This window comes from Falco punctatus, assembly GCF_963210335.1.
Source record: "Falco punctatus genome assembly, chromosome: 10".
NCBI lineage: Eukaryota > Metazoa > Chordata > Aves > Falconiformes > Falconidae > Falco > Falco punctatus.
Window position 1 is genome coordinate 3,255,441 of NC_137590.1, and position 16,554 is coordinate 3,271,994.

Here is a 16,554-nt window from a genome sequence, read left to right on the forward strand (position 1 = left end):
GCTCTGCCAGCTGCCATGCAAATTCAACTTCCAACAATGCAGATGTACTTTAAATCAATGAAAGGGGGTCAAAGCAGGTGACTTTGAGCATGTGCCGAACAGACATGACGCATGGTATTCCGTAACTGTTGCTTTATGACAATAGGTTCTCGGAAGTGTTTCCATTCTCCTGAAAGTGTTAGGTTTGGTGTGGTCTCATAATTAGTGCCTCTGAGTAGCTGTTTCCTTGCACCGTGTTCTGAATTTCTCATGGGTTTGTTAGTAAAAAATCTAACACAAATTACTAATCTATCTTTTGTAAATACCACTGCAAAAGCAGCAATCTTTATACTTATACATCCTTTCGTTATTATGGAAATTAATTTCAATTTATAACTAATTAATGCTGTTCTACACCTAACCTGCCCCTTATTAGCAGTAGCAAGAGGGAATTGGCAAGTGTATGAATTGCAGATGCTGGCCTGGGCACTGACAGAGAAGCTACCTGGCAGCAGCCGCTCTGCCAGAGCCAGTCCTGCGACGAGCTGCCGCTTTGAGGCTGTCACACTTCCCTCGCCGAAAACCGTGACGGATATGTTGCGCTTTGCATCCCTGTGATGTGTGAGGAGGAAGGTGAGAAGTGGGAATGTCTCGCAATTAAAAGTAGTAATTTAGCTGACTGAGTGATCAGAAATACAAACCTGTCTTGCGGAGCAAAGAGAGGAGGGGAGGGTATACAATAATGCTGTGCACAGATGCTCTTTGATCTTGGCTGTAATTCAGAGCAGTGCAGTCCTGCTGCAGGTGGCATTTTGTCTGGCACTCTGAAGCAATTAACTTTTGCTTGTTTGTAACATGAATGTGACCAGGTGCTCTTCCCACTCCCCTTCCCAAAAAAGCGTGTTTGAGACATCCCCATCTCCCAGATGGATTAATTATGGTTTCATCTCCCTCCGGGATCAATTACAGAAGTCTGTGCTGCTGGGTTTGCTAAGGGGGTTTCTTGTTCCCTTTCTCTCTCTTCCCTGTTCACCCTTCCAAAAGGTGCTCTTGAACTGGAGTATTTCTTAATAGGTGTAAGGCAGAACATCCAGAAGCTCTGTAACATTAAAGTGAGACCCAGGTAGGTTTAGTTCAAGGGCCAGAAAGTTCCTCATTGGCATTTTGAAGGTGGAGCAGGAACGGGGTGAGATGCAGGTGAGGAGAGTACCTTGGGGAAGGAGAGCTGTTCTTGGGGGCAGAGATGCTGCGTATCCTGCTTCAGTGATATTTGTTATTTTCCAGACTGTCTTTGCTATAGAATACAAATCTGTGTGCCTGTATTTTGGCTTTGTCCTACCTGTGTGCTAGATGACCCTTATGAGAAATAACAATGTGCATTCGGAGCTGCAGCTGGGCCCATACGGCAGCAGCAGGAGTGGAAAGCTGCTCTGGCTTTGTAGGGCAGGAGAGGCAGGTATGATGCTGCTCCGGAAGGTAAACCTGCAGCCCTGTAGCCCTAGACCAAAGCCTCACCTTAACCGCCAGCTTCTTGCTTGCCATCTGCAGATGCCTGGCACTGGGGCTCAGCTGAGTGCATCCTCGGAGGTAGCTGAGAGCAGGAGAGGTATGGTGCTTGGTCAGATCAGCTGTTGGAGGCGAGCTCCTGCTGCAACTCAGCAAATGCACATTTCAAATAAACCTCCTTTCTTGGGTGAAGATATTCATAGGTAAAGAAATGAGATAACTCATTTTAGTTTCTCACCCAGTTCCTATTTTGTACATTTTTCATCTCAAAGAAGATCCAAGGATCCTTCTGTAGCATTCCCTTAGGAAGCATTGAGATTGCATTTCGAGCCATCACTTACCCAAGTCCTTACCCCCAGCAATTAGTCTAACGAATCAGCTTTCTCAAGATCCTCAGCCATTTGCTGCCTTGCAGCGTAATTGTGCGTGACTGTTCCTCATTAGACAGCAATATTTACCTCTAGGGAATAGGGCTTTTAAGCCTAGGATGAATTAAACTTTGGCAAATGTCACTGCTTTTGTCAGGAGTGAAATAAATGAGCTGGCTTTGGGCTCGTGTAACTTTAAGCACCTGGATGTCATGTCACTGGATGCCGTACGCTACTGGGGGAGGTAGCGAAGCTTTGACAAAGCTGCTGCTCTTAAATCCTGCTCCTCTCCCACGGAGCAGGAATACACGACTTGAGCAACATTGGAGTGTGTTTTATTGTGCACATTTGGGTTGCACTGGAGACCAATTGGCAGGGAAGCCTGATTCGCACCAACGCTGCACGGGCTGCCAAACATGTTAGCAGTTGTGTTTTAGGATACACACATCTGTGGTTCTGACTGGGATCCAAACTATTAGCCTGTTTGTGCATGAATGCAAGAGGTGAATTCCGGCTTTAAGCCTGAAGGTCACAGTTCTCCCCTACGTTCCTCTCTGCAGGAGAAGGATGGGAATTCCCCTTTGTTTAGGGTTTTGACGGAAGGGTGTGTATGTGGGGAAGTACTGCTTTGCTCCCTTCATCGTGTATGAAAGCAACAAAACAAAATCATAAAATAATACATTTCTGCTCCAGACAGTGGATTCTTATCTCCAGGGTCCAAGCAGAAGAAGCTAATGAACCGTTTGAACTCCCGTAACCACTGATCTCGGTTTGAGCTGAATGATGCAACTGCAGCTGCCCGTGCTCCAGCGATCGGTGCACAAGGGGTAGTGATAGGATGGGGGGGGAGGGAAAGGAGGAGTAGGCAAGGTCACAGAAGGGAAGTGGCCTGAGATTTTTACAAATTATTATTTATTTTCTTCTACCAGTAGATCATTCTTTAGGATTGCTGCCTTCCATTGAAGCAGAAAGAAGTAGAACAGGAGGGTGCTGTGTGGGTCCTTTGCCCCTACAAAATGAATTTGTTTCCTTTGGGCTTGGAGTGTATTTATAAATAGATATTAGAATATAGTTGAGGCTGCCTGGTGACTGCTTTTATGTTTTCCCTGGAAACTCTGGCAGTGCCTACATGGATAGGTGAAGGATCTGAGCTCCCCTGCCTCAGCCTGGATGCTCCCTGCCCCTCGGGCACTCCTGGGAATGCCTGGTGTGGTGTCTGGCAAACAGAATCACCATCTTCTGATGCTGTAACTTTTTTTTCACAGATTACTGCAATTGTCATCTGCTTTTCACTCATCAAGATTAAACAGTATACAGATTATGCCTTATGGACTGTAGGTTTCCAGGCATGAAATAGAGCAGGCAGATATTTTTGTTAGGGTACTAGGTGGCTTGGGCTCTCCTGCCAGTTCAATGAGAAGTATTTAAACTGGTATGGTTACAAACTAAGTTCATGTGGGGTTTAATACTTTGTTTAAAAAACCAGCCAAACAGAAAGCACTGAAGCCCACAGGGAGGCCGAACGAAGTGAGTCTGGTCGTGGAAGAACGCAACTGTTCTAAGAATTGAGCTGGTACTTTTAATGCCTTTGTCAAATTTCAGAGGGTGGACGGGGTATGTTTGGCTTCTGAACCATGAGACGTGAAGGGTGAGATTCATCTTGCTTACGTTTAGATGTCTGCAATGTAGACAGCTGCACTGGAGTGAGTCTTCAGCTCCCTCTAAAAGAGGCAGTGGAGAGAATAGGTGGTTCTCAAGCATGATGCATCTCACCTAGACACCTACATGAGGATGAGATGACATTCAACATAAAAGTACCAGTTTCCCTTTGCTAACTGTTAAGAGAGCAGAGATGTTACGGGTGTCTGTTATAAACATCTAAAATTTAGATAAATCCCACCTGATGTACTTTCTGTTCCTCTCTGAAGTTGGTAGGATTTGAAAGCATTCAGTTTGATGCAAGGGATGTTCAACATTTACAAAATCAAGCTTGAACTGCCTGTGTGAGATGTGAAAGCTGTTCCACATTCGTCCTAAACTTCTGTGGGTGGTGAATGCGTTGCTTTTTACTCCTAAGGTGGAAAACCATTACTGTTGGGTACTATGACAGCAAGAAAAATATGTATGTATTCTTTTGATCTCTGCAATAACACATAATGTGGAGATTTGGAATGAGCCACTGTCCGGTGATATTTGAGTATAGCTCAGTGTATCAGTTTAAAGCTGAATATATCCAGATATTGAGTATTTTCAAAGATCTTACTTTCTTATACTCATTTTAATGCTTTTCTGGGGCAACATAGTTCATTCTCTTCCTTGCGTTTCACATGCAAAGCATTCGTTTAAATACAAATTAGTCTGAAAACAATCCTTTTCTTACTTTAAATTTTTAAAGCTTGGATTTAGGTTTTAGGTTCATTGATATTCACAAACACTGCTTAGTTAAGCTTGCTTTAATTTCTCAGTGTGCTTTGTTAACAGGGATTATAGTGATGTTTGCATTTGCATGTGAGACTTTTACTATTGTGTAAATTTTGGTCATTATTATGGAAGAAAGAAATGAAAAAAATGTTGAAAATCTACCTCTGTCCCTCCAGTACTTTCTCTAACTCCTCTTGTGCTTTGTGATAGCTTTGTGAGAATGTTTCTTTCCATATTTATTAGGTGGATTTTTCATCTCTGAAAGATGTGTGAGAGCCTTTGAACCCCAGAGGAGAAGACAGGCTTTTGGTCTCCAGGCATGCAGCATCAACAAGGGAACATACCCCTTCAAATTTGGAAAGCAAAGACAGCCTTGGAAGAGTCCCACGGTTGTACAGTCTTTCACTCAACTGAGGCATTGTAGGCGCTAGTTACCAGCCTCCATTGCCCCGGCCAAATGAGCTGGAAAGCTCAGCAGCATTTTCCTAATGATGCTGCAGAGCCACAGTCTGCTCACAGCAAAACACCTGTATGTGCAGCGCGGGCTGGCTGGCTGCGCAGCCCACCAAGTGTTTACAGAGGGATAATCCTGAGCTGCTGCTTTTCCATTTAATTCTAAACGTGTTCAGTGTTCTTGAAAAGGGGCAGGTTAACGACTCTGGAAACTGCAGCCTGCTGTCTGTCCGGAGTGAGTGCTGTGGGGCTGTGCCGTGGGGCAGCCCCGTTGGAGCAGGGGGCTGGTGGAGCCCTTCGGCCCCAGCCCGTGGGGGCAGCGAGTGTCCAGGCACCGGGTGCTGGAGCACTAGAACGGAGGCTGATGCCACAAGCTGATCTTAGACAAGCAACCGTTACTGCTGCTGAGGTGGGATGGTTGAGATCGTGTTCGGAGAAGTGAGGCGACTTCACCTAATTTCAGTGCTGTGTGATTGGTTGGTTGGTTTGATGGTTTTTTTTTTGTTGTTGGGTTTTTTTTTGGTTGGGTGTCCCCCCCCCCCGAGTCACAGCTTTAATGTAGAAACTTGGGGGTTTTTTGGGTGGTTAGGTATATCTCAGCATTTCCAAAAAGTCCTATCTATGTTTTCATAGTGCTATTTTGATGCTTAGGGAACTGAAATGGACTTAAAAATTAAGCCAAGTTCTCCTTTTCACTACATGCCACTGGCACCTTGGTCCTTTGCGCCTGGTGGGGAGGACGTCTCGTAAGCGGTTGTTATTTCCTAGGAACTGGATGACAGATAGATGGATGACATTTGAGGCAGTCTTGAAATCTCTATCTACAGGGGGTGTGTTCCACCTGCCCGGGCTGCTGGGTGTGACAACCCCACTGTCTGGGGAAAGCACCAATTTTCTGTTGGTGTTTGGTCTGAGAGTGTCAATCAGTGAGAGGGAGGATGTGTCATACAGAGGGTGTGCAGTCAGGAATAGGTTTGATCTTAAAGGCATAGACTTGCTCTTCCGAATCTTACAAGGTTTCTTGTGTGAATTTTCTTGCATGATAGAGCAGTCTGTAATTTTCTTCCCCCTGTCTCATCAGCCTGACCTATGGAAGTGCTGTGGCATGGCTTTCGTGGTAACTTCCAACCTGTATCTTGTGAAGATGCAGGGTTTGGTGGCGTTGTCCTGTACCTCCTGTGTTAATGACATTGACAATTCCTTCAGTCTTTGGAGGAGCTCAGGTTATACACCAAGGGAAAGCTTGAGCTGAGCACGTATGTCCTGCCTCTCAGCTCAGTGCTTGGGCTTGGTGCACGTAGCTTTTGGCAAGCGCAGAAGGGTTGGGGGAAGGAGGAGAGAATAAATGGCTATGCCGTATAGGCAGCTTCCCTTGCAGGTGAAGAGTGGGCAGGATGCAGGTCAACGTGCGATGCTGTGGATGATGAAGGGGAGCAGTTCCTCGGTGTGTGTAACTGAGGAGTACTCGGCAAAGGGGCCTGCTGGAGTGTGCCAGGAGATAAGCTTCAAACGTTACTGGTGCCTGTCTGAACCCTGGAGTCTGTGTGGGAGCTCACAGTGAGTATTCCCTTTCCTCCTCTCCTTCCCTAAAATCTCCCAACTCAAATCAGCAGCTGAAGGGAATTAATTCATCTAGGAAGTTCCCATGCAAAGAGACAAATTCCTTTTCCCTGGTTGTTGTGAACATTTATATATTGTGCCTTCCTTTGGCATCTATGACAGTATGTCGCCTCTAGTCTGTAATTTCATGTATCCCTGTAATTTATCACTCATACGGTTTTGGTTTATATAGTGAGAGATGCAGCAGAATCTATAAATCGGATAAAAAATTGCTGTACCTGAATAATAAGTAGTACCTATACTTAATTTCATTTTTTTTTTTTTTTTTTTTAAGGCTTTTGGATGTTTTTTTGATGGGGTGGGGCTGTTGAGGGGGAAAAAAACTACAATGGAATTTTCTTTTCCATTTGGATTTGACAGGGAATAATTTGCTGAGTACTTCTTCCAGACCAAGGGTCTGCCCAGTCTGCTTGTTTTCTCCTGAGAATATCTGTCATGGGGTGCATCGCAGGAGTCGTCATCATGTAACTCCTAGGGATGCTCTCTTTCCTACTTCAGCTAGAAAGAGGCAGACAGTTAATATGCCTTAGCTAAGATTTGTTTGCTTATTTGTTGACGTTCAGTTTGGTGGGATTAGGGCTTTTCCAGTACCCATGGTTGGTACCTAATCCTCTGATGAATCGGTAGCAGGGTGTTGCCTCCAATTTAATAAATCATGGGAAAGGTTGGGGAGGGGAGATAATAGTTTCTGTATCTTTTTGCATTAGTGTGTTTCATTCAAAGAGTCATTAAGCTAATCTGTCCTGCTCAAAAAGAGGTGAGAACGTGAAGGTGGCTTTAGATTAAAATCTAAGATAAAAAGCAAATAATCCCTTTATTTATTGCATGTACGAATTAAAACTTAGGTGGCATGACAGTTCCATATGTAGTTTTGGGTGCCTTTCTGCATTTGTGAAGATGTGCCTATGTTTTTCTTGCTCATGCCTTTTCGACTGCTTTATAAAGTCAAGTTGTGATTGCTGTTACTGTGGAGTCTTATAAATTTGTGTAATATCTGTCCACATAAGTGAAGATTGTAGGCTTGGGAAGTGTCACTTGAAAGCAATATTATCAGTTGTTCTCTATTAAATTTCTTCACAAAGATTCATTTTCTACTTCTATTCCATAAAATCACTGTCACTTTTTTTCACTGCTGTTACTGCTGTACCCTGACCCCCAACACGAGTCACAGACGTGTTGCATTAGGTCATGCAGAGCCCCGTTGAATGTTTGTGCCTCGTGGGATGGGTTTGGGGTTGGGATTTGTGTATTTCAGAGAATAAACAGATACAACACCTGGTTCTCTTGTAGTTCAAAATGTCAGAAATTTTGGGGATAATATTGCACTAAAAATCAATGTTTGCTTTGGCATTTGTGGTAGAGGTTTTGGCTTTCTGATACTGATTAAGTTGGGGGTTTTGTTTAGTTTTGTTATTTGAGTAGGCTCTAGCAGAGAGCAGTGTTGTGAGAGGTAAAACCCTTTATGCTGTCAAACACACGAAGGCATTGCTTGACTCCTGATTCAGAACAGTGCTTTCAATTACATAAATGAATATCAGTATAATTTTAAAGATTTGGAATTAAACCACAGATTTTGCCATAGTTCACAGAATTGATCACTCCAAGGTAAAGCAGAGCTGCCAGAAAATGATGATTTTTTGCGACTTAGTTCTAAAGTTTAGGAAAATAATGTTGTTAGAACTGCAAAGTCATACAGGATCACAAGCATGGGAGTAATGGAAGAGGCAGAATCACGAGATCTTCCACAATTTGCTTTGCAGCGAGCACTGCTGTGCTGTATCCCACTGGAATGAAGGCGGTTCAGAGAAGGAGACGTTGAGGCTCTAAAGGGACCCTGTTCAGACGTGCTTCCTTCGCTCTCACTGTGCCTCTATCAAAACTGTTGATCTATCTTACCTGAATAGAAATTAATCACTAAATAGTTGACAGTAATTCAAACTATCATTTAGCTAGGTGCAACTAGCCTTTACTGTGTATAGTTTTTGTTGTGGCATTTTGGGGTGGAAAAAAAAATCGTCCTAATATTAAGGGATTAATTACCTGAAACTTTACTGCTACAAATATTTTGTTTTGATTTAAGCGTGTAATTTGTATTAAGGCTTCAAGATTATTATTTGCATCCGTAACATCTGAGCATGTGAATGACTTTGAGCCTGAAGCTTAAGGTGTATTTGTGCTTCTGTGTGAAGCTTCATGTAGCATCAAGTTTTAAGGATTTTTGTGTATGTGACAAGTTATTGTGAAAGAACAGAAGGAATATATGAAAAGGGAATTGACTAGAGATCCTGTAAGAGCCGTGAAAACATCCAGTTGCACAGATCCATGAACTGTGAAGCTTAGCACCGGAAAGACAAGGTTGTTTCTGAAAGCGTGCTGAAATAATGCATTCTTTGCTTTTGAGACCACAGTAAGTCCCTTCATGCACGTTCCCATTTTAAGAGATGAAGACTGCTAAGCAACAGAGTATTTTAGCTGTGTACTAGGAAGATTTTTCTGATTGCGTAGGAAGGTAATTGCGAAATCACTTTTTTCTTTAAAGAAATAACAGTAAAACATGCTTCTAAACCAAAATCACCATTTTCCTGTACTTAATAATAAAAAAGTTCCAAAGTATTTGTCGAAATAAACCTGAAATAGTTCTCTCTAGCCAAATGTTTTCATTCATGTTTTTTTTAATCTCTTCAAATGTATAGTGCCCTGTGCAGGGATCAGTGTTGCCAGGTGTGTTTTTCTGAACTTAGTGCAGCTGTGCCTACAAGCTGGTTTTCTCAAGGAAGCCCGGGCAGGTGGGCTGGGTTAGAAATACCAGCCTGCAAGGCTGGGGGAATTGGAGGTGAGACTCTTGTCCTGGGTGGTGGTGAAGCCAGTGCTCCAAGGTGGAAATGGTTCTCTTCCTCATCACCCACCCACACCCTCAGCTTTTGGCTGAGTGAAGTCCTTACAGCTCAGGATGTTTGAACTGCTGTACAGAAGACGGAGCAGATTATCTAGTTTATTGAATCCTTTTTGCTTTCATGCTCAAGCCATAGCAGCTACTTTTGTTTGAAACAAAGGAATAGTTCAAACTCAAGCTATGGCTTATTGTGCTATGATAAGAAAATGCTTGTTAAGAAAGAAAGAATTATGTTATCTGAAATAAGACTATTCTAACATCCTGTGGCTCGGTAGGCTTGAAATCTCAAGTTATTGCCTTAAGATTCTCTCTCACAAAATTCCTAAGATCACTAAAAATTGGGTCTTGTTTCAGCGCTCTCAAAAGTGGATGCTCTTTTGGTCCGCTGAAGCATGTCACCATCCCGAGGAGACCCTTGTGAAGTACATTACGGATAACGCGACGTCAAACAATTTGGACCTGACGTTTCTAGGGGGGTATCCGTCCAGCTGTTACAAATACATGCCGCCAGATTTGTACTAACTGTTTGTTTTAGTGGGGTGGTGGTGGGATATTTTCAGCTTTGTCACCTGCACGTTTCCCTTCCTCACTTCTCCCTTTTGTCCTGTGTACGTGTATTCTTTGCCCCGGGACGAATTCAGCACTAGAGCTCATGAGTGGATCTACCCTGAAAATACAAAATAACAGTAAATTGGGCATCTCTGATAAGAGTATGAAAGAGTTTCCCCAGCATCACAGGTTTTATGTGGGTGTATCTGAAATCACTGTTGTGTGTTTTTGTTTTGTGTTGTTTATTTTTTAAATTCTCTATTAACTTTTTCAGTCCTGTGAAAAACTGCATCTAGGTCACAGACCTGGAGAGAATATTGTTGTTAACGCCTGTTTTTTCCAGCTGACTTTTCTTGGAAACTTTGACTGTACTCCAGAGGTAGAGCATCCTTTTTGTCAGCTCTGGCCATTGTTCCAAGGCTATCTCTTCTTGCTCCTGCAGTTATGTTGCTGTTACTCCAATAGTACAAAGGAAGTAACAGGAGCAGCAATGTGATGGAATCGATAGGGTTTTGGGTAGTTTTCCTCTAGAAAAAAACCCCAGCATGCTAGCACATAAATAATAATATTATATATGTTTTGCCTAGATTACTCCCAACAATGGCTGTATTTATTCTCGGTAGTAAGGTTATGTCTTCAGGAGCGACTTCGCTAGAAGATCTTTTTAAGCCTGCTTGTTACATCTTTGGGATTTCCCTTTTACCTGTTTCTTTAAATCAGAGTTGGGATTTTTCCCCATTATACTAATCTGAAGAATTACTAGTCTGCGTCTTGCTCCTTTCCTTTGCTCTACTGCTTGCTTGTTAATTTTTACTGAGCTTCTGCCTTGAATTTTAAAACTCTTCATGTAACCAATAGACTTCAGTAAGTATCTTCCTGTATGAGTGACTGCCTTGATTTTTATTGAAGGTCTTTCCCAGGCTGTTTGGCTTCTCCATTTTCAGCAAGACAGCAAACTTAATACTTGCTTCCAGTCTGCTATTTTTAACCCAAGGGAGTTTACGTTAGGATTATGAGTAGGATTACCCAAGGACTTCTTGGTCTCAGCAGTTTCTTTTTGTTCTGTTGAGGTATAGAAAGTTCAGATGTTTGCAAAATCATGTGCAAGAACAGTCAGTAAAACTGAGGTTCACAGGAATTGGGCACAGGTGGGACCAGCTATTAGTACCACATCTTCTTTTAGTCAGGCTATTTTCTCTCCCTTGGAGCCAAGGAATGAGCTGTACCTGTTACCAAAGCATACCTTATATTTTGGCTTACGTGTCTTTTGGAAACTTTTAATCTCAAATACCAAGGTGTGGAGGATACAGCCTGTCCCTTTGCAGTTTACAGTAGTGGTTAATCACCCTTACTGTTAAAAATGTGTCCCTTGTTTCTAATTTGAGATTTTCTGAAATTCCATGGAACAGCAGCTGTGAATCTGACAGAGCAGTGTTTCATGTTCTTTCCCTGAAGTGATCTAATAGCATTTAACATCTGTGGACTACTCGGGTTGCCAAGATTTTACAAGCCTGCAAGGAGAGAGTTTGTATTATAAAGGACACCCTACTTTTGTACTGGTTTCATACATGCAACTTTGACTTTTTTTAAGAAATGGGCTAAAGTCTTGGTATCCAGGTAGGTACGCAGTAGATTTATTGTGCTTTAGGGTATTATTGTAAGTGTGCATTTGCTGCGTTCTTCACCTTCCATCCCTGTATCCACTCTGACCGTGCGTTCTGTGTGCTCTCCTAGAGAGAGAGGGGAAAAAATTTCTTGGACAGAAATAGCAATAAGATTTGGGCAAATGTTGCAAGCATTTGCCGATCCTAGAAAATAGAAGTACTGGCTTGTGCTTCAACTCAAGGCTGCTGTTTTATTTTTTTGTTGGGTTTTTTGTTGTTTGTTTTGTTTGGGTTTTTTAAAAACTATCTTTTGTTACTCTCAAATTTGCTTCACGTATGTTTGTGCTGCTCTATATTGCTTTTCATAAATAAGAGTTTTGGTGGCACTCAAAGAGCTTGTTATTTACTGAGACACATGTATTTGGAGGCAGAATAGAGGATTTGTGCCCAAAGGTTACGTGTTGTCTCTCCCTGGGTTTGTGAGATGCCCAAAAGAGCCTCTGGTGCAGCAAAGCCGCTTCTAGAGGAGAGCGGCCGAGTAGCTTTGGGGTGGTTATGAGAGATGTGAACAGTGTCTGAACTTGTCAGGAGGAAAAAAAAAAAAAAAGTGAGCCCCAGAGGTCTGTCAGCGGTGTGACTGCTTGGAAAAAAACCAAGGGGGAGAGCAGAAGGGGGTGAGGGGACACGAGTCCGGAGCTGGTGCGAAGGCAAGACACAGCTTTTTGTTTGCAGATGTGTTAACCATTGTGGTGCTTAGTTCTACTTTTGCAAAGTGTTAGATACTAAGGGGTTTGTGTTTTGTTGTTGGGTTATTGTGGTTTATTTATTTTTTAATGGGAGCACAGACTGCTTCAGCACAGCCTAAACCCGGTGAAAGGACAGTGTCGCTGGCACTGCAGGCTCCTTAGGGCAAGCGCTGTGCTCTCCACTTGCCTGTCAACACCGTGCTGAGGTACTCGAGGTGGTGGTGCAGTCATTTGACGAAGAGGGTCCCCCGTGGAGCGTCGGCCAAGTCACGACAATCACACCAATATGGCTAAATGCCGTGCTCCCTTTATTAAACAAACAGGTCATACTTATAACTTAAACCGACCGCTCACACGACTTTACACACAGGTGATTGGATAAAGGTTTCTGGTCACGCGGGCGTCTGTGCCGCTGAGTGGTGGGCACGCTGCAGGCGCCGGATCAGAGTGTGCCGATGAGAGTGTGTTGGTTTCGCGGCTCCCAGGACTTGCTCTGCACCTGGCTTCTTGTTTGTGCATAGCTTGTTTTCTTTCTCACCCTGCTTGTTCCAGGGACAATTTAAAGTTGCTTTGCAGCTTCAACTAACAGGCCTGGGTTGTCCAACCCAGACAATGGTAACGTATGTCCTCTGTCCTTTAACAATCCTTCTACAATTTGGGTCCGTTCTGATGAGTGTAGAAACATGCTGAGAAACTGAAATACGGTTCTGGTCCCAGAATTGTACTGCTTGAGAAATAGTACCTTTGCTACTCTTATGTTTTCTACTTCAAATTAATTTCTTCTTAAGCTAACCTCTGCACACTTCTTCAGAGCTTTTGGTTCTGCGGCACAGAGATGCTGAGTGTTTGTACCAGGACACTAGTGCGTGCTCAGTTGTTGGATCTCTCTTGTCCAGTTGGGTGTTGAAGTTACAATCCAGCGCTCACCACCTTTTGCCTTCTCCAGGCTTTCTGGGAGAAGAACAAAAGACCTGGTGGCAGGTAGATATGGGAGCCTGGATGTTGGGTATCTGGATTCAGTTCTTTGATGTCCTCCAGAGGTTTTGTGCAAACTTTATTGAAATGTCAAAGGTGTTAAGGAAACGGGGGGTATGTAGGAGCTTAATGCCGGTTGTAGAAAGGTGTTAAGTTATTAGTTTCCACTGGTTTTCAACAGGAGTTATATGCTTGGCTGTGCTGCTGCTTTGAAACTCGCTAATGACCGTCTTATAGCTTTAGGTACATTACTACATCTAAAAGCATGTCCTGTGGTCTTTATATCACAGCTTCTCACACATACAATAGGGATAATGTTTCTTCATTTCACAATAACGAAAAGGGTGAGTGTGTGAAGAATTGTTAGGCTCTTGAGTTCTGTGGAATCATGGACTATACACTTAAACTAATCCTCTGAACAGCACTTGATCATGAGCAGTTCAGTGCTCATAACTTTAGGCACTTGGTTTTCTCAGCAACACCAGAAAGATTTTTGTCTTTTATTTGAAAGCTGAGTTTTGTACGAAAAACCAAAGTTTTGTCTTCCTTGCCTCTGGAGCAATGTCCTGTAAGCCTAAAACACTGGGGCAGAGGACGTTCCAGAGAACTACAGTTGACACAGAGGAAATAGGGAGGGGAGGGAATGCTTGAATTAATTTCATTTTGTTACAGGGTACTTAACAGACTGTGTTCTGCATCACTGTAATCTCACTGTGCTTCCCGTAGCTTTGGAAAGGATGGGATTAGAGGAATAGCGATTAACTTTATCCCTTCTTTTTAATGCTTGTTATATCTATATTGGAATAGTCACTGATTATCTGTATATGCTGAGTCTGATTTCGTGTTGTCCTCCTAAGATCATGGAGCAGGTGTGTGGCTTTTATGCAAACACATTGTGAGTGTCGGAGAAACTCAATATTGGTTATAAGCTGAGAGGAACTTTCTTTAGGCATTGGTGTGAGATGCAATCTATTTGCATTTTGCTTTTACATGAAAGATCTACCTCTGGCATTGAAACAAAATATTTTTGTCTTTTCAGATTTGGAAGTGCTGTTTTATTGGATACCAGTCCATAATGCATTTAACTTCAAATTATGTTATATTAAAGTTCAGTGAAGCTGAATCTCTGTTTTTATTTTTCTGCCAGTCAAATCAATATCCTTCATCTGTTTGCCAATGGGAGGCAGAAAAAAAAGACTGTTTTGTGTAGGTGGCAGTGGCTTGATAGGCAACGTGATAGGAACAACTAAGAGGAGATATGTTGTTTTTTTCTTTTAGTGTTTCTTTGTTTTCAGAGTTCCAGGTATTCCAGTAGGGACTTAAACAGTGCTGAAAATGATGCAATTTCCTCTTCCAAGGAACACGTGGCCTGTCAATGTGTAATTTGCTGTCACTACAACAGAAGGCTCTTCTCTAGTGAAATCACTTAGGACAGTTGCTTGTGCAGGTGTCAGTCTTCCTCATAGCATCCCAGCCAGACACAGCTGATTTCCCTGATGACACCTGGATACACACTAAAAAGATAAACCTGCTTGGAAAGGAAAGCATGAATATGACCAACTACTTAAATCTGTTCCTGCTTATAAGTCATGTAAGAAAGTGTCTTCAATTCTTGAAATGGTAGAGTTGCAGCATTTTATTATTGCTCTTTTTGTGTCAATTAAAGCTGAAATACCACTTTGATAGGCGGTGGAACAGAGGATAGAAACTAGGATAAAACTGTAGCATCCTTGGTGACTGCAGGCAGGCATAGGACTGGGTGGCAATACTGGTGGGGGTTAAGATCTTCAAAATCATGCTCTGCAGTGCCCTGGGTTTACTGCTGTCAGGGTCGGTGGTGAAAGTCTCCCTGGCATCATTTAGAGCGAACGTAAGCTAGCGAAGAATACTCTAGCAACTCCACGCTGCAAGGGTTGGCCGTGGTAAAACTGCAGCAGGGTGCTCTTCAAACCTGTCATGTCTAAAGTGCTTGGGCTCAACCAGCGGTGGAGTGGCGTGATCTTTAAATTTTAATTTAACGCAATTGTAAACTGGCAAGCAGGATGCTTTGCTTTTTGACCTGGTTATTCTCCCAGGTAAGATTATCAATGGATGGTAAATCCATTTAAAGGTTAATGCGGGATATGTTCTTAGAGCTGAGGTTTTCAGGTTTTCTACTGCAATGTAGATATAAGCACTTATTTAAGCAGGTTTAGAAATTAACATGGTTATGGGTCCTTGGTTTTCTGTGTGGTTCTTTCAGTGGGTGAATTGTGTGTTGTTTTCATTATGTTTGGTTGTTACTTTCGATTTGTCTATGTGTATTTGAATTTAAATTGGCAAAAAAGAATGGTGTTTCAAGACTATTAGATACATAAAATTCTTAAACATACTGTCTGCAGAAGAAGAAAATAAGTTTCTAATAATGATTTACATGACAATTGATTTATTAAAGTAACTATTAATATAAAGTTGAAATAGATGTAATAGGAGCCACGCAGAGACTTCACTTAAATTTGAGTATGACTTACAAGAAATGAGGAGGCTGCTCGCACGGTGGCTTTGACCTGGAAGAGGGGGCAGGAAGGGCAAGGCATGCAGAAATGGGTGAGCAGGGGGCTGAGGATTCCTGTGCTAGTGACAGTCCTGCCCAAAGGGGTGCAAATCATTACTCTGAGTTGAGGAATTCTATCATGCCCTAAGATCCAGGGCTATTTGCCTTTCAAATTCGTTGACAAGTTAGTAATCTTTTCCCTAGCAAGCTGTAATACTTTACTAGGCATCTTTAAAACATTCTTTTGGATGAATCCACACTCCAAATTTTTACTTAATTCCCATATTTTTCACTTCTGCTGGCCTCCTGATCGCCACAAATCCTCTTTATCCTAGTGAATTGTGAATATGTAAAACTTCTTTTAAATAATGCTCTCTATGAGCACAAGATAATTATGTTTATCTATTTCACGCAAACCCAGCTTTCACACCACATTAAGTCTGAGAAGTCAAGCAGTATTACAGCTGAGCAGCAAATCTATGTGCTGTTTTTATAGCCACTTCAGACAGCTGCTTCTGCCAGCTCCTTACCTTGTTTCTCCCTGTGATTTTGTTTGGCTTATCTCAAAGGGCTGTCCTTGAAGACAGCATTTCTTCTGTTTCCCCACTTGTCCCTTTCCAGTGCCGCAGAGTGTCTTTTGTAGGGCAGAAAGCAGTGACCTCTGTAGCTGGTGCCCACCGAGCAAATGGGAACCGATTGCTGGCAGAGGGAGCTGATCCCGCATCTCGGGGAGCTCATTCCTGCACGCTTGGGATGAAAACTGCTAACTCTCTGCTAGCAGTAGCAAAGTTGGATTTCTTTTACTTCAATGCTTGGGAAGGTTGAAAAGTGGCTCTTCACATTAGTTGATGGATTTACCTGTTGGGACTTTTTAAGAGCTGAGGAGTGGGGCTTGTGAGCAGTTTCC

At 42.7% G+C, this 16,554-nt stretch overlaps 1 protein-coding gene across 4 annotated transcripts in view; it reads left to right on the forward strand.

Moving 5' to 3' along the window:
* Positions 1–16,554, forward strand: part of PTPRT (protein tyrosine phosphatase receptor type T) — a 467,104-nt gene that overhangs the window by 66,137 nt on the left and 384,413 nt on the right. The window contains exon 1 of one of the 4 annotated variants that reach the window (XM_080405962.1): positions 15,133–15,189. The exons of the other annotated variants lie outside the window; for them this stretch is intronic. The gene's annotated coding sequence lies outside the window, so the exon portion shown is untranslated. Of the gene's footprint in view, positions 1–15,132; positions 15,190–16,554 lie in introns of those variants that run through there. 4 annotated transcript variants of the gene reach the window in all.